Here is a 19326-nt window from a genome sequence, read left to right on the forward strand (position 1 = left end):
TCATTTCCAAGAAGCAGTGCATTCCTCTACACTCAGGAGCAACCTGGCTTCTGTCAAGCCAGGCTCTGCATTTTTTGAGCATTTTTGCATGTGAATCATTCTCTCTTTTTATATGCTTATTAATATTGTTGCTGCTACAGTTTGCTTTTGTATCTCATTGCTATTTCCAGTAAATTGTTCTTATCTCACGCTGTGATCTTTGCCTTTTGTGCATCCAGTTCTCCTCTCTGCCCACCCTGGGGGCAGGGGGCAGAAGAGGGGGAGAAGGGGAGCAAGCAAGTGTGGTTTGGAAAGTCTCAGGGGGAGAACTAAAGCGTGGAGTACCATTCTTAACCACAACAGATGGGGAAAACAAACAGAAAAAGAGATCTCAAAGCATAACAAAAGGGCACAATGGCATAGAAAACACTGTCCTGCAGAGAGCAGCTTTGAGAGCAAGGATGCCCAAGTGAGACAGAATTTTCCCAAGAGGGACGCGACATAAAACAAAAACATCTGAAGCAGTTTTCTTTAAAACTATAGTCAATTCAATGTCCATGTACTACTCATGAATAATATTCTGTTTAAAACCATGTGGCATGGAAATTTTCTGGAACAAGAAGTTACATTATTACCAAGGACATAGTTCATTTGGGAAAGACTTAGCTGAAAATTTATTTTTTTACTGTACTAAAGCTATTAAAGTAGCCTTTTAATTTCTCTAATTAAAATCACATTAGTAAATTAAAAAATTCTTTTGCCTTTCAAATGTTGCACAATAATTTTTGTAATGACTTCCGCCTGAAAATTTAAAATATTTTCTTCTCAAGAGCATTTCTAAAAGCTTAACAGCCTTAATGAACAAAAAGAAACTATTTAACTGTAAGACTATTTCATAACAGGTCAGGAAGGAACAAGCTCATGACTTCTAAGCAGTCTTGAATGATATTGGACGTCTTTCTTAATATGAGACGATTTGAATATGTCAGAATTTAAGATTAGCTGAATTTGCTAAATTTTACACAGCACATCAGAGGTAACAGAGGAACAATTTCTGTATTTAATTAAAAAAACCTTCCTGTTTCTGTTCTATGTTTTCGTATTCCTCTACAAACATATATATTTCAAAATACTACTTCATATCCATTGCAGCCACTTTTCTGAAATTGATCAAAAATAAGTCAAAACTGGATATTCACTATTACTGAAGAGCAACATCTAGCACCAACACTCTGCAAACAAGCTAGTGCATTGGAGCTACGAAATAGGAATCATAATGAGGAATTCTTTCACTGTAATGTAAATGTTACAGTGAAAATGTATTTCATATAAACATAATTTGTAAGAAATAAATTAAAAGGAGCACAAATTAGTGCTACATTAATTATATGACGAGGCCTGTTTTTCCCATGGCCTTCTGTCTAGCACTCTCAGAGCTGCCCGCTGCCCTCACATTCTGCAGTTCACCTAACTCCCTCACTAGCCCACACAGCACCCTGGGCCCAGCTGGAAGCTGGCTGCACACTGCCCAGCTAATCATCTCTACCTCTTGAAACACCTACCATACTGAGTACAATCAGAATGCCTTCCACCAGGAGCTCTTATTTAAGTCCCTTCTCCACATAATGTTCTTTTTTGCCTGTAAAAGCTAATTTGAAGAAAACATAGAACTGCAGTTTGAGCTTTTTGTTTTCTTGCCACTTACTGATGAAATGGTCCAGGGTGTTCAAGAGCTACCAGGGGCGTGACAGACCAACACAAGAAATCCCATTTCTCTAAAGAGCAGGCTAAAGCACACACCAGGGCTGAGGGTAGGGGAAAATAAACAACTTTCACATTTGAATGCATGATTGAAATTATTATGTAGCAACCTCATTTCAGTTTGAGGTTTAGTTCCAAAAGGTAAACTGAACACCAATGAGTAAATATATGCAAAAAATTAAGCAATCCACTACCTGCTCCTAATCAGAGGAAACGAAAAAAAGAACTCTGCAACTGCAATAAGTTTCTTCTAATTTAAACCCTTTACCTAACTGAATTAAACACTACAGACCTATTTAGATATTAACCTATTACTAAGTAAAAAGCTTGTGTCCTTACTACTAAAGCACGACCACCTTTTTCTTCACCACACACAACTCAGATGAACTTAACCCTTTTTAAAGAAAATGCATGAGAAGTGAGGCTAAATTCATTTCAAAATCTATGTAGCAAGAAGTTAGACAAGGAATCAAGACAAAACAGGCCTCTGAAATACAGGGTCTTCATGAGACACAAGCAGACTGAAGGGAATGTGTTACCAGGAGCAGAAACCAAGAATTTGCAATGGCAATTCCACCGCCTTCCACATTCATCTTCACCTGTTTTGAGTCACACTCAGTCCCAGTTTCTTTCTAGACAAGAAATACACTGGCATTTAGAAATCATATTCAATTTTGCAGTACAGAGGTTTAATAACTTCCCTTCTGCTGTGGTTTAACCCCAGCCAAGAGCCAAGCCTCCCAGAGAGTTGCTCTCTCTACACCCCCCCAGCTGGATTAGGGAGAGAATCAAGAGAGTAAAAGATAGAAAACTCATAGGTTGAGACAAAAACAGTTTAATAGGGAAAGCAAAAGCTGCCCATGCAAGAAAAGCACACCAAGGAATTAATTCACTGCTTCCCATGGGCAGGCAGGTGCTCAGCCATCTCCAGAAGAGCAGGGCTCCATCACACATAATAGTGACTTGGGAAGTCAAAATACTGCACCATCACTCCAAACATCCCCCCTTCTTCCTCCTTCTTCCCCTCATTTTATACACTGAGCATGATGTCACATGGTCTGGAATACTCCCACGGTCATTTTGGGTCACCTGTCCCAGCTATGTCTCTTCCCAAATCTCTCAAGCACCCCAGTATTCTCCTTGACAATGCCAAAGTACAATAAGCAGAAAAGGCTGTGGCTCTGTGTAAGCCCTGCTCAGCAACAGCACCTCTAATGTAACAACCCTGGGTTCAGCACAACTCTGAAACACAGCTTCCTACTAGCCCCTGTGAAAAAAAAAAAAAAACTCTACCCCAGCCAAAAACAGAACGCCTTCCATCCACAAATAATTGAAAAATCTAATGCAAATAAATTATTATCTTCAAAAACTAAGTCAGTGCAGTAGATTGGCCCCAATCCTAAGTTGGTAGGTTTTTTTTCCACTCATTTTACCCCAGCCAAGTACACAATGAAAACAAAGACTTATAATTTGGATAAAGGGGTTCATCTCCACTGTGAGGCCACTTACGCCTGACAGTTGCCTTTAACCCATCAGCTGCATCAAGCACAAGAGGGGAAGACTCTAGAAAGATGCTATATTGCACATATACAACTGGCTGAAGTGGAAATGTATGACACATTAGTGTCAGACCAAGAAAATCAGAGAAGTCAAAAGGGGAGAGAAGAAAACTAAGAGGGTGAGATGTCGCTCAACATCTCCCTAAATCCACGAGTGCCTCACTGGACATGGATCAGATTCGACATCTGGCTGGACTGAACTCTGACTGGAGTACAAACAGACACTGCTCTCCAAACCCTCCAGGCATGAGCAACTCGATTTCCACACACATTCTGAAAGGACAGGACATCAAAAGCTTGATTTAGCTTAGATCAACCCTTTAAAATTCAGATTTTGCATGCTTCCTCAGTATTCTTACCTCCCTTTCTCTTCTCTCTTTCCCTCCCATAAAATCTTGCATAACAAATCCATAACAACTTGCCATTTGTCGTAAAATTAGAAGGCACTTATCCCAGTACTCATTGCTGTAGAGGCAAGTGTGCTATGGAAAGACTTAATCAAAGCATTTTTGCTTTTCTTTGCATGCTTCCCCCACAGCCACAGAAGTGGCCACTGCAGGTCAACTCAGACTGCCTTGCCCTGGACAGCAGCTGTTAAACTGCTTGCAAGAAGTCTGACACTGCCTTGGCAAGTCATATTCTTAAAAAATCATGTAGAGAGCAGATGTGCAGTAACAAACTTGAAAGATGACAAACACCATGTGCAATCTTTCCAAACAACAGCAGAGCACAGCTATTACAAGAGACAAGATGAATTTTTCAAATATTTGAGCTACTGGCAAAAACTTGGAAGTACCAGCTGTTCCCCAAACCTGCCTTTTGTCCTTTCACATCCCCAAAAAGGCACTGCAATTTACATGAGTGCTAAGAATAATGTACCTGAATTCCATAGTTCTTTATTTTAAGTTCTTTACATATTCACTAATGCCACAAAACAAATTCCAATTCATTAAACAGCCTCACTACTTGTGAATGTTTACTTATTACATTTTCTCAAAGACACTGTTCAATCCCTTTCTTGAACACTTGAGAGATTTCTTCTGATATCCTCTAGTAAAATATGACAAAGCTGAACATTTTACCATGAAAAAGAGCTTACTATACATCAATTCTAAATACCCCCTGAATATAGTCTATTCTTTTCAGAGAGCTTTGGAGTTTTCCATTGATCAATCTCCCAGCTCTCTATAAAAAGAGAACATACCATAATTCTCTTTCTATGGAGAAGAAAAATGAGACAGACTGAATACACAGCTTGCCATGAGTAATGTACCAGATGGGATTCCATTCAGAATTAAGCACCTAAATTTGTATGACTACATATATATGAGCTCAGCAGAAGCCCAGAGAGCAACTAAATCCCGGCATCTCTTGACAGATACAAGAACGACACAGTGTGCTCAAACACCTCATGTGTAAGCTCTGATAGGCACTCACCTAAATTTCAGTGTCTGAATCTACAATTGCATTTCACCTCATCAAAACCAGAGAAATACTGTTGGTTTGCTCACATCAAGCCACACAATCAAGTTACACTACCTCCTAATCACGGTCTCCACGCCTAGGGCATTTCAACATTTAAAACCTTTACAGACAGTTCTGTTTTCCCATATCTGATGTCCAGTCAATTCAGCACACAATTTCCATCTCTGAATGGCACCCAGTTTGGTAATACTGCCCATTTTCCTGTTCAAGATTGTAATTCTAGATAGCCTGCCATCACCCACCTTCAAGATTCATGTATGTGCTAAACTGGAATAGAAGAGAAAGCAGAAAGGTGAAAGACCCCAAGCACCAGCTTTCAAGATGCTCTCCCTTCCCCATTTTTTTTCCCCCATGGAGGTGCCATTATCACAGATGTCCATGTCCTCCAAAGGCTCTTCATCCTTCATGAGATGAAAGAAAAGGGCTACATGGAAAATAAACACTGCTATCCCTCCTATCCTAATGTAAGGAATAAATATGCCTTTAACACATGCTCCTTTCTGGTTTTTTCCTTATCCTAAGCAACCAAGAACCTGATGTTTGTGAACATTTCCAACTTGTCATCTCTGAATGTCATCTACTACCTGATCAGTAATGACAAGTTAAAAACAAACAGTAACTAGCATATATTCTGGAAATTATTGAATACAAGATTCATCTAATGTCATTCTTCTGTAGTTTTAAAAGTTCTGTGCTTTTTTCTTTTTTTTTTTTTAAACTGGCTTCATTCTAACAAGAATCTGAATCCACATTTTGTATACTGCAAAACAATACAGAATATTTACCCATCAGTTGTTGTCTCACAGTTATTGCTCTCTAATACCACAGGATTATTTTTTATCAAAAGGCATCCAAACAAGACTAATTTTTAATAGTCTTTTCTTGCTATTTGAATTCTATCAAGTATGCAATTCCTCTCTCAGCCACATTACTATGTAATTAGTTTCAAAACAAAATATTGTTTTACTAAACCACAATCATGCTTTAAGTACCAAGTACTTTACTTTTATTAGAGCTAACCCAATCTAAGGGACATTGTATTTTTTAGTTAATATACATATTTTTTCACATTTCACATAATTTTTAACGCAACTCTCTTGATTTTGATAGGAGTTTGGTGATGCAAGGGCAGACTTGCTGTATCCATCTAATCTAATAGAACAAAATCTAATAGAATTCTATTTCCTAAGGATAATTAAAAATCAAGAACATTTCTTATCCACAACAAACCACATCCTTCAACAATAAAGTGAAATGCTTAGAAAATGTTCTCCTCACTAAAAGTTAATAAATAGCCAATTCTATCACCATTGTTTCCACAGATCTTCCTCCTGATTGCCAGGTCTGTGTTAAAGGGATGAGAGTCAAGGCTGGCATGAAAGCAGGTTTTTTCCTCTCAGTATCAGACCACCACATCTCATCCTCCTCTCGCATCATACCAATCTAAGTACCAGCAATGATGAAAAGGGCACAGGAATTCCTAAAGCTATTTTGTTTCTTTAATAGAGCTCTTCAATGTCTGTTGCAATGAGCTGCTTGTGAAGGTTCACCAACTTGGACGGTTGTTTTCTTTTCTTTTCTTTATTTGGCAGAGGTTTTGTCTGTGCTGAGATCTTCAGGGCAGATTTTATGGTCCAGTGATATTATGAAGGAAATCAAGGCATTAAGTAATGACAAGAGAAAGGACAACAGGAGAAGGGATGGTAATCAGTTTTGCTTATCCGCAATCTAAAATTGTATGGATGTACATTTTCCTAGTCATCCCTTCATACCTCCAAAAGACTCATAAGAAGCAGAATAATAGCTACCTCTATAACAGAGCAGGCCTGCAATACAAAAGTTTGCAGAACCATTAAAAGGTGAAGATATTAATTCAGGAATTTCCATCAATTAAAAAGTTGGGAGAGAAAAAAGTGAAGAGATCTTCACACTAGTGAACATTTACGGTACTTTACATTTAGTTCTCAATATTTCAGATTAACTATAAACATGCATAGAAAAGATAACATTCACAAATGCAGGAAAAGAGGCCCTGAGGATGATTCAACCTAAAATTAAGTAGCTATTCTTTCTTTGACTCTACAGACTGTAATATAAAACAGCAACTATAGTGTCAGAAACGGACTTATTTTCTCTACAGCTTCCAGGATGGGTATTTTGGAGTCTTTTCCCCTTTGTTCTACAACCCCATGTTTGCATTAGTGCCCACTGTAGCTCAAGTTGATCTTGGGGCACCAGCTGTTCTTTGATAGTATCAAAAGTCTCATCAACTTCTGATTAAATACTTGTGTCTACAGTTTACTGCCAAGTAAGAGTCCCCCAGTGAAGAAAAGAAGACTGAAGGACCACTTCAAAGTTATTGCATTAACTTTTTCCTCTCAAGGAACTGTAACATTTCAAAGCCACAATCCCAAGAATAATTTTTCCCATTTACAATACTTTTCACAGCAGTTTCTAAGAAAATAAAAAGCTTACCACTAGGAAGTACAGACAGATTATGATGAAGTTTCATCTCCTGCTCCAAAATCAGGGATCACGTACATCTCACCAATTAAATGGCTTCATCATTGTTCAAGGAAGAAATAAAGGTATTTCTCGCTCTCTGCTAATGAAACCACTTAACTAAAGGTTAACACTGGTTTATCTCAATTTCCAAGTAGGCAACTTTTCAAGCCCAACTGCAACATACCTATGGAATACAGAATGTATCTCCTGTATCAAGTTCTCACTGTTCAAATTAATGGACTTCATAGTTTATACTCACAGCATTTTTTCCACTGCCCAATATGCAAAAATCTTTACCAGTAAATTGCATTGGATTTTTTAACTCCTCTGACTTAAATCTTTATACTTTTTAAACATGTCTTATCGTTTCCATAAAAATACAGGAAAAGCATATTGTGCTGAAGTATTTTTTTTCAACACTAATATTTACTTAATTCCACCACTCCATTTCTTCACAGAATAAGCTTTCCCCAGAACACCTATGCATATCCCTTAACTAGTTTTACCCTCTCTTATTTTTCTCATGCTTATCTTTACTCTGAAAATGGAGATCTGATATCTTGGATTCTGTCACTTTCTTCTGATTATCTTCTCCCTTAGAACAGCTTATAGCACTGCAGTAGTAGTTTCAGTCTTTAAGCATCTCATTTTCAAATAACCTTCCTGAATCTGATTTCAAATTTCCATTCCTTAAAATTCTCTTCTTTGAAGGAAACACAAAACAATGCAAGAAATACACTGTGGTACCACTGAACTTGTGTGTTAAGCTTTGAAATCCAATTCCTCCTTTACTAACACATTTTAGTCTTCCTTGACACCCAGTGTTACTCAGATATCTATTCAGAAACAGATTTGCTTACCTGAAATCTAACAGAAGTTCAAAGAGTGCACAATACAATAGCTTGCTGCACTGAATCCAATCACTCTGCCAGCATCAGATCCACCCACCCTTTTCTACTCATTCTGTTTCAGAATACAGATGATCCAGGGCACCTTCACACATGACTAAAGTCCCTCGCTTCTAAACCACAAGCTGTCCTTTCTCCAACCAAAATTTTGTTCATTAAGCCAGAACACTTACGCTTTATCTCAAAAGATGTAAGGCTAAAGGGTACTAAAGAAATTCAACAGAGTAAACTGAAAGACATCCACAAATGGCATACTTGTTTCTGTACAAAAGAAAATTCAGGGTAAAAAAAATAAAGTGCATTAAGAGCATGAACTGAAAAAACATGTACAGAAGTTTCTTCCCAAATAAGTGAATTTGAATCTGTTTTAACAGAATGCTATTCCCTGACACTGTGCTCAATGGTAAAAGGTGGCCAGTCACACCAATACATCTGAATGGGGAAAAAGTTGGTTTCTGCCTGTATGGGTCCAAGTCCAGCCCGACTACCATTGAATTTATTAATTGTTCTATACAAATCACATTTTCTCTTCTGCCTTCTTTCCATAGCCACGTGAATGATCTTAGCACACAGGGAGTCACGAGAAAGACGTCCCATTGTTTCTTTCCGCTGAACAAACAGTGACCGGTTTAAAGTATCAACAAAAGATGCCGACACGTTAATCTTGTTCTTAGCGTGATGGCTGCTCATCCTGCTCCTAGTCCCTTCCAGATGGCTCAGTGTGAAAGAGATGGTGGGATGGGGAACAAGGAATATTCCATGCTGCTCTGAACATCTGTTCCACTGCATTCATACGTTTAAAAAAACAATAAAAACCTTACTGCAACTATCAATTTTACAATTTCAACCTAACACTGCTAGACTAACAGCAAACACAGTGTAAATGTTATGCATGCACTTGAGAAAGGAAAAAACCTCTTTTCAAATCATGTAAGAGCATTTGTTTCATTTTTGCTATCTTAAGAACAGACTTGCTTCAATCACAAAGTACTTATGCTGTACTGAAAACACGGTTTTCTTTCATATGACCTTTCTGTATTATACCCCAAGAATTATCATCCCTTCTCCTACTCAAGCAAACAGAATTGAACTGAGTCACCATTTGTTTCCCTTTGGATTTATTATTTGTCTTTACAGCAAAGATGCACATTATGCATTTGTTGGAGCTTGTTTAAATTTCATTTGTCCAGTTTGGTACAGCAGCGAAAAAAATACTTTGCTTGTGCATATAAAGAAATAGTGGTAGCCTTTTGTTTTTTAAGCAGGGTTGAAAGAAATGAAAATATAAATACCTTACTACACTATACTGTCTACCTCTCATGTGGCAGTTATCCTTTAAAAATACCACCTCTTTCTTGAAAAGAAGCACCCAGGCAGAGCTAGGAGAAACTCAGAACAGAAAGAGAAGGAAGCAGTGCTTTGTCCTACAGCACAGGAAAGAAGACTTAGATTGATCATCCCCCCCTTTTGTATCATCTTGACATGTGCAAGCCATACGGCTGCTGAATTATTCAGCTCTTTGTACTTGGAATACCTAATGATTACATGTATGAAAATTTAGAAGTACTGAAACATTGACTGGAAGAGCAGCAGATTGTAAAATCTAATTTTGTTTTAACCTTTAGTACCCTACATGGTAACATTCAGTGAGAAGTGTAAACCAGATGAAGTCAAAAGGAACAAAATCACAAAGCAGCAGAGAGCTAGTTATACCACCAAGCTAATTAGGTCAGGAACAGCCCTCTACTAGCAGGTCAAAATGCTTCCAGATGTCATCTAGAAAAAGGCTTGGATCTTAATCAGATGTGAGCAGAGTTTGCTATGCAGACAGAGCCACAGTTCTCACTTTCCACAGCAAAACTCAGCAGCCCAGACAGCTGAGAAAATGTCTACCGGCCACTATCTCAAAACTCAGAAGTATTGCCATGAACTGGCTAAGATTAATTGAGCCTTAAATGTAAATCATGGTTCAAGTAACGTGCTGTGTACCACAACACTAGTCATTCCCACATGTTTAGTACCTGTTAATTTTTCTAGCATAGTAATACCACAAAGCAACGATAATAATAAAAAAAAAGAAAAAAATATGACAAAACCAAGAGAACTGCTATTGAATAAACATTAGTACTTAATTAACAATTAACCATACCAGGATACTTCCCACCTGAAGCAAATTTCTTTGTTCCCTACCCACCTACTGCAGTCCAAAAAGCATCATTGCAAGTACATTCCTTCTTCAGCTATCTGACAATTAAAATATGACAAAACACAGCTTTTCATGTCCCAATTTAGGATACACCACTGAAAAGCTACTGTTAGTATGACTCTTTCAACAGTCTCTTGAATGATGGCATTAAACACCTTGCAGTGCTTACTTTAAGTCTGTTTTGGTTATCTGATGCACATTCTTTTAAGAGTTTAGTTATATACAGTTGCATTCTATCTACAATACAGAAATGGAAAAATTCTGTGACGAGAACCATCATCCTATAATTTCTTTACACTGCTTCAGACAATTTGATGCTGGAAGAACTCGTAATAGAATATTGAAACAACTGTAAACAAGCCTTTTCTTAGTGTTTCAGACTACAATAATATACAAATAACTCCTGCAGACCATTTAAAGTACATTTGTCCCAGCCTTCCTCCTTCCCAAATAGCAAGGGTTATCAGAAGCAAATGCCTTGATTATATAAAGAAAACCTAAGTTGCAGCTAGGCTTGCTGACTTACATTGATCCCATTTAACAGAGCCTTACTGGATTTAAAGTGCTCGAAATAACTGTCTGGGTCACAGTCCATGTGATAAAGGCCACCTGGTGAGGCCTCAGGAGCCCTCCTGCAGGGACAACATGCCATTCAGATCCTCCAATGACCTCAAGCTAAACCAGAAGCAAATTCAGTAATTTGTTTCTCAGAATTCAAATTAACCTTAAATTGGAAGGGAAAGTAAAAAAGGGATGCAGGATTGAATTTTTTGTCAAATAATATCCATTTTATGGCAATACACAGTGTTCCCCATTTCCCATATCTAATATTCACCATGAAAAACCTTTTAAAACGGGATTTTTCCTGGAAAAACAAAAATCTGTTCTTAAACTATTTTCACTGCCAGCAGTTGATCTAAAATGTCACATGGAAGTGTTACATTTTTACATAATTCACTTAATCCAAAATTCAAAATGTCACAGAGAAGTGTCAAGTTTTCTTTTAGTTCTTTTCTGTACAAGAAACCCTCTGGATGTCATATACGTATATACACACAAGTACATTTTGTGTACATTTATGTTCTATATATACACATGCAATTTATACACATTTATTATACATATGACACACAGATGATGGAAGAGACCAATAACATAGGTCAAACAGCAAAAGAAAAAGCACTTAAGCTTAATGTTGAATTGCCATGATACTTTCTCCACCTCTACTCCCAACAAACCTCCTCCACTCCCAGTTCTCACCAGGCAGGACAGACTTTACCACTGGGAAACACCTGCAATGATGCTTTTTCAGGCTACCACACTATGTATCACAATTCTTAAAACACTTTGTCAAAGCAACTTCAATATCCATCTGAACAGCCACACAACAGCAGCAGAAATTTCCTGGTGTGTGTCAGCAAACACACGGACAGCCCAAGAAGATTTAAATTGTTACAAAAGTTCCTCCAAGTGAAGCTTTACGTCCACACCACAAATTTTCCTCATTTTGACACTCCTACCAACACTTTACTTTACCTATATACCAGAAACCTGGAAATGGCAACTAACCTATGTGAGGGAAAACCAGATTTATTTTGGGTGCTTTCATGGAAAAACTGAACTAAATATTTTGTGTCCGGATCCAACAGCTGAGTCTAAGTAAATTGAAAATTCCCAACTATTTTTATCCTGAGCCAAGTGTGCCATCTGTTCCCACGAAGTCCATCTTCTGGTAGCTATGTACTACAGCATTATCACAAAGTGCCATGTGATCGAGGACTGGTGTATAAATCAAGAAAGATACAAGTGGCAGAAAGCAACACTCAAGAGAGTCATAAAAATAAAAGTAAAAACCAAAGAAAAACAACACAAAAAAAACCCCAGCCCACCACCCCCCAAAAAATCACCACAAAGCTCAAGCAGCCTTATTAAGGTCCCCTGTTAATACAGCTTTTTGTTTGTGGTTATTTCATTCTGATGCCTAAAGAAGGCTGAGCTCTGGTCAGAGACTTTCCCATGGTGGGGACACATTTTATGTCTTTCCTATATGAGCTCTGCTATGTGATCTGCCTGTGCACAGTAACCTGAGCAGTAAGGATGCTATTTCCCTCTCCCAGCTAATCTTCCTCAGTCTGCTCCACACAGTTAACATCTTCAAGTTAATCACAGAAACCATTCCTGCTTGACACATGAGAAATAAGCAATGTGTAATTTTTCAGTTCATAAAACGAAACAGTAACAGTTACAGATGACAGCAGAACATCAGTTATCAGAAGTACAGGAGCTCCCTGTACCTCAACAACTGAATCACAAGTGAGTAACATGGGGTCCAGCAGAAATCAAGACGGATCATACTCCTTTTTCCTGCCCTTATCAATACTGAAGACATTTTTTCAAACCTAATTTACATGGGCAGAGATCCACTTGTACCTCTCACCAGAAACAGAATACTGAGAGAAATAAAACCACAGTAAAAAACTTAAAACTAAACACACTTGATATATTTGTTATTGATATGTAAGGCACACTTGATATGTAAGGCACACTGAGACATCACATCCTCTCTTGGTGTTTCTGGCTCTTTTGTGACAGATCCTCTCTCCTGCTAGGATCGCAAATTTAGATGTCAAGGTTCTGCCCACCATTACCTTCTTAATAATTCAACGTATAATGCTGGCCTCAGATTTTTCTTTTTCTGCTGTTTTGAGGTTTTAGTAGCATTTCGTATTGGAGTTTTGTGGGTTTTTTGGCTTTGTTTTTTTTGGTTGGCATTTTCTTGGGGGGGTGTTAAAGCTAAAATCAGTGTCAGGCAGTACTACAAGTAACATGCTTTGATACAGTAGCACTGACAAACAAAACCTCATTTTCAGCATTAAAGAGATTTCCTCCTTACACATACAGTAACACCCATTGTGAGACAAACAAGCTACTGTAAAACCATAGTAAGTCTCAGACAGAATTCAGCAGTTAGTCTCCTGTAAAAATCCCCTTTCAACACTTGAAGGCTGGAAAGAAAGTTGTGTTCCATGAAATCTGGCACTGTATCAACACATCTCCATGGAGCAGGATAGAAGTGCTCCAGAAACCAGCTTCAATGAAAAAAGCATTCTTACTACGTACAAACAACCACTAAGAAAAGGCTTAAGCAACTTTTTCTCCTAGCAAAAAATCATCAAATCACAGCTAAGATTACTGGGGATGCAGAGGTTAACAATAATAACACTAAATTTTTTACATCGGCTTTATTCCTGTATTTCAAATCAGTGCATTAAAATACCCCTTGTGCAAACTTTTGTCTGTCTTTCTTCAAGACATATATATATATATATGACTTGAAAATATAAACTTAGCTTTATAAGGAACTATGAAATTCCAGAACCTAACAGTACCTGAAATCATCACACTGATTTATAGTTATGTCTGTAATTCTCTTCTTTTAGTCAAGTATGGGTGAATGCTAAGTGTGAGCTCGGAGGAAAACAGTCTTACCTAGAATAATAAAAGCACAAACCATCAAAATACATGGGGTCCACAATAAAGAACAGCATGAGCCATCAAGTTTTTTCACCTGTGAGCCTCTGGAGATGTTCAAAGACTTCAGAGACTGCATTAGCAAGTTGTGCGGTACAACAGGAGCATAAGCACCTTCAGAGCAGAATAGCTGCCGGTGATGATCGTGAGTCCATCCTGCATACACTCTTTTTTGTAGGGAAACAGGAATAGCTGTTCCAAGCTAGTGCTCTCCCAGTCCTTGGACCATCAGATGCTGACACTGTCACATATGCCCCTACAGACAATGTTTTGGTTTTACACGCATCTGAAAGAGTTCATATACTTCACATCTGGGGAATTTGCATCATAAATATAATCCTGGATCCAAACCAAACCTACAGCATAATACATCCTACAATGTTGTTTCAGCATGATTTAATTTGCTATATAAAGGCTGAAAAAGAGTAGTTTTATTTTGTTTTAATTTTGTCAGAACAAGATGTAAGAGAGGCAAATACAGGTTAGAAAGAAAAAGAATCATCTTAGGGCTGAAAATATGCAACAGTATTTAATTATGCTTCCCTCCAATACTTAGAAATGAATGTTCCATGGAAAAGGGAGGAATAAAACAAAACTATGTACAGGAGTCAGCGTTACCTTGATCCTCTCACTGCCTATAATGCACTCAGCCTCCCAATCCTTTGGGAAGGACCTCATCTTCCTTACTAACTGTCAGTCAAACACACAACAAAATCCTGGCAATAGAGCCAACTCAGACCCACTGAAAGAGGAACAGACTGCCTAAACCTAGCAAGGCTGCAACTGCCAAGGAGCATTCCCAAGCCTATTACAGTAAGGTTACCCAATACCTGCACTGTATCTGTACACCCTCACATTAAACTTACTCTCCAAACATGAGAAAGGCAAGAAGCAGCATCTCATTCATACTGCTGAGAGGCACTAGAGCCACTTGTGTGCTGGTCAGCTTCATCAAGGCCTGTAGAAGGATCAGAAATTGGCCCTAGATCACATCAATACTTAGCAACAAATGTTTCAACCAGAAGATGAGTTATGTTTCCTTCTCAGTAGAAAAACCCAGTCATTCCCTTAAGATCCATTCCACCCAAAGTTGTGCTTTTTAACACAGCTGTAAGCCAACTGCTCTTTGATTTAATTAAATGGATTCCTTTTCCCATTCCTGTTTCAACATTTGTGTTATTATAGCTACTGCTCCTGGCTGAGCTGCTTCTCCTGCTGGAATCAGATTGGAAGTCAGCAAAAATCTAATCCAGGGGAAAGAAGTCAAAGCAGTTTATGGAATTACTACCCTTATATCTGAGAGCATGGAAGTGATAGTGAAAGCACTCAATCTGCTTCAGGACAAAAGAAAAAAAAAGGAAACCAAAAAACAAAGCAATTCAAGCTGAACTCCCATTTCATACCCAGTTACAGTGTTTAGGTGTGTAGGTTAAGAGCAAGCTAAACCAAGTGACAAGATAACAAGACTGAAAGACTAGCAACTGCTTCCGACAAGAAATGGCACCAATACTGTCACATTAAAAGAATTTTACTTGAGTCATAGAATATGCTGAGTTGGAAAGGACCTGTGAGGATAGAACAGTCCAGCTCCTGACCATACAGGGCAACCCCAAAGTTAATCCAGGTACTTAAAAGTGTTGTCCAAATGCTTCTTGAACTCTTGACAGGTTTGGAGTCACAACCACTTTCCTGCAGAGCTGTTTCCAGTGCTTGACCACAACTCTCAGTGAACAACTTTTCTCTAACGTCCAGTCTAAACTTTTCTGATGCAGCTTTATGTCTTTCCCTTGCATCTTCTCACTGGACACCTGACACAGGCTGGATCAGCATGTCCCTTTCCACCCCCCTCATAAGGAAGGAATAAGGTACCCTCTTCCTGAAGATTACACATAGCTGCTCCTCAGAAGCTGTTCTCTCTAGTCTCAGCCCATCTTATTAGTAAGAACAAAAACCAATGACACTAAAGAGCTCAGAACTCTTGCAACTTTCAGGAACTTTCTGTTGACATTTCCCAAAAATCACATAGGCATCCCAGCAAACTCTGAGTAGGTCAACAAAAAATTTACTGAACAGAAGAAAAACAGATATCCCACGTGTGCATTACAAATTCTGCTTATCATGTTGGCCACATAAGTAGTTTATGTCTGTATCCTTTCCATCTCTTTCTGAAAAACAGGCTTTTAGTGAATGCTAACCTGGTATACATTGATTTCTGTGGTTTGCTTATAAAAAGAAACAAGCAGCATATATTTATAAATATTTAAGACCAAATTTATTTTTAAAGAATGAATTATTAAATATGTCCTTTTTAAAATAAATACACAGTACTCTGAAACAGAAGCATGGATAACAGCTCAAGACAAAAATTAGTATCCTCTTCTCAGGAACAAGAAGTCACTTTTCTGATTAAAGGTACCATCACATCTCAAGAAAAGTAATTGCACTTAGCTCCTGGTAAATTGTGAAGGTCCCTTTTTTCTTTCCAAGAGACTAAGGTAGAATCAAGGACAAGCCATTAAAAAAAAATAAGGAACCATTCCCTCTATGTTTTCAATCTAAAATCCAAATTTAATTCAAATTGGTCTTGTAATCCATAGAGAACAGAATATTTCTTTAGCTTTTTACTACTAATCACTAGTCATAAAATGCAAACAGGCAGACTGCATGTTGAAACAAAATCACATTCATATTTCCCAACTGCATCTATCAGCATCCCACAGCCAAAAACCTGAAGCCACTCAGTTTTATACTGATAAGATGCCCTGCCCATATTTTAGAGCCACAGTCCAACCTCCTCCTTTATAGAGTCCTACTGCTAGTGCTTTATCTCTTCCTTCATATCCAGCACCTCTGCTTTGTACATATTCACCACTCCAGCTGCCGACACAGCAACCAAGATTTGTGTCCTTCACATGGCCTACAGCCACCTTCCTCTACTCACCGGGACTCTGCTCTCCACACCTCACTTCTGCAATGCCATGTCTCACTGTTTCTTTGGAAGATGCCAGTGGGTCCAACAAGAGTTGGTAGCTAAGAGGAGAGATATAAACTAATCCTTTTGACAACTCTTTCACCCTTTTTACAATCCAGTGTTTGTCCTATTTGGTACAAAACACTTTTTTTTTTTAATTATTGAAACTGTTTACTATTCAGAGACAGATTTTAAAGACTGTTTCTTACTCTCAGAAGAAAGAGTCCAGTAACTAAATGAATGAGATGGGGTAGCTGCTCTTCCCCCTTTCCTATTCACTCCCCAGAGACATTCCGAACTCCCCTCCCACTGTCAGTCCTATACAAAGGCTGTTCTTATTTGAACATGAAAACTCTTCCAACACACCCCATAGCAGGACAAGTCTTTCCACAAACCCTCAGAAGTAAATGCTGCTTCTCCCCCCACAATAAGGAGAACGCGCCTAGCTTACTAAATGCTGACAGATTACAGACCAGGTAGCTATCGCAAAGGCTCAGTGATCTATTTTTGAAGTATAAGGAGCTATTAATGCCTCATTTAAAACTGTTTTAATGCATAGCTGAGGCTACCTTGTAGTTGCAACCAGATAATTTCAGGTCAGTCTGTTTTATCTTGAAGGCTCTTCTCAGTGGTGCGAAACAGCAAGACAAGAGGCAATGGGCAGAAACTGATGCCCAGGAAGTTTCACCTGAACACAAAGAAGAACTTCTTTAGTGTGCAGTGACTGCGCACTGGAACAGGCTGCCCAGAGAGGGTGTGGAGCCTTCCTCACTAGAGATACTCAAGAACCATCTGGACACAACCCTGTGCCACGTGCTCTGGGATGACCCTGCTTGAGCAGGGAGGTTGGACCAGACGCCCCACTGTGGTCCCATCCAACCTGACCCATTCCATGAAATACACAAACCGAATAACAAATGAGGAAGCATTAAACGTTAAGTGTTTTATTTACAAGTAAAAGTATAACACTGCAATGAATATTGATGAAATATGCTTTAACTTTATTCTTGAACTGAAAAAAGAAAGGGCACCCATCTAGATCCTCATGATCAAGCAGTCTCTTGTAAACTTAAAGAAAGCAGCAGGAAATCAATTAGGGCACCTATTTCCAAAGAAAGAAAAACCCAACTGATGTTTTTCACCCCTCCAGTTCCACAATGGTTAGTAGTGAACTTTGCCATGAGTTTGCCTCAAAATATTTTGCATACTGGATCAAAACACTTTCAGTATTTCCTATCATTAAATTGCTTTAAACAAAAAGATTTCCTAGATGCTCATTCTTAACACTAGTAAGTAGATTTTGAACCTAACCATGTTGAAGTGAAAACAATGGGGGGAGGGGGAATTAAATCCTGGCATGTTAATATTCAGGAAGCTTTTGTTTTTCTTTAAATATACTACAGAAACAAAAAGATGCTAAATTCTGAAGTGAACCTACTCTAAACTTGCCTCCCTCGAAGCAGTGCTGTTGCTGTTATATTGGTGATAAAATCTTCTCCTGTGAAATGCAATTATTAGTTTAAAACCCATTGAGCTGATGAGATCCCCCAATCCAAGAGGAATAGATTTCTTAACTACAGCTGTGACCAGCTGGCTGCTAAACAGAAAAAGGACTGCTATTGCCATCTCTGTGATGAGGCTCCAGCGGCAATGCTGTGGTTGTTGGCACCCTTCCTAAGGTTGAGAATCACATCAAACCAAGCAAAACCCATTGTGACTGGAGACCAGTTTGTTTTTATGAACTGACAGGGTGACTGTAGGCACAAACATATTGACTCCAACTCTCAAAGACTGTAATTTAAAGTTATCTGTGATTACATGGATCTTCCATACACCCCACCAAATTATGTAACAAACCTATCAATACTTACATTGCTTTTAACTACACGTTAAATAATCAGCGTAATCTACATAGACTACAAGCACGTATGGAAAAAATCAAGCCATTAGAGACTAATCTACACACAGTTCAAGAAGTAATTTAACTACATCAGTTAAATTTAGAAGCTGATTTATTTAATCATTGCACAGGCAACCAAGACTTAAACCTCATCTTCAAGCAGATCCCTGTGCACTAGCTGCATAATTCAGAGGGAAGTTATTATGATGCCAATCACAGAAAAGTTCAGAGAAGAGGCCAATGACTGCATTTATTTGCAAAAATGAAAATTTCCCAGTCTCAGACAGTGATAACAAAGAATATTTCTATATGTGATGAGCATGCTAAGGCTCTCACAGTGCAGACACCAGTTTTAATACACAAAGAGAAGAAATTTGCTAACATCAAACCCATTTTGCCAGACTGCAATTTAATTCAACTCCATGCAGTCAAGTCCAAAATGTAAATAAGTGCATACTGAAAAGAGTTTAACCCCAGATAGGCAAGAGCTAAGCCAAAATATTCAGCCTCTCCTAACATCA

Source organism: Fringilla coelebs (genome assembly GCF_963513975.1).
Source record: "Fringilla coelebs genome assembly, chromosome: 2".
Lineage (NCBI taxonomy): Eukaryota > Metazoa > Chordata > Aves > Passeriformes > Fringillidae > Fringilla > Fringilla coelebs.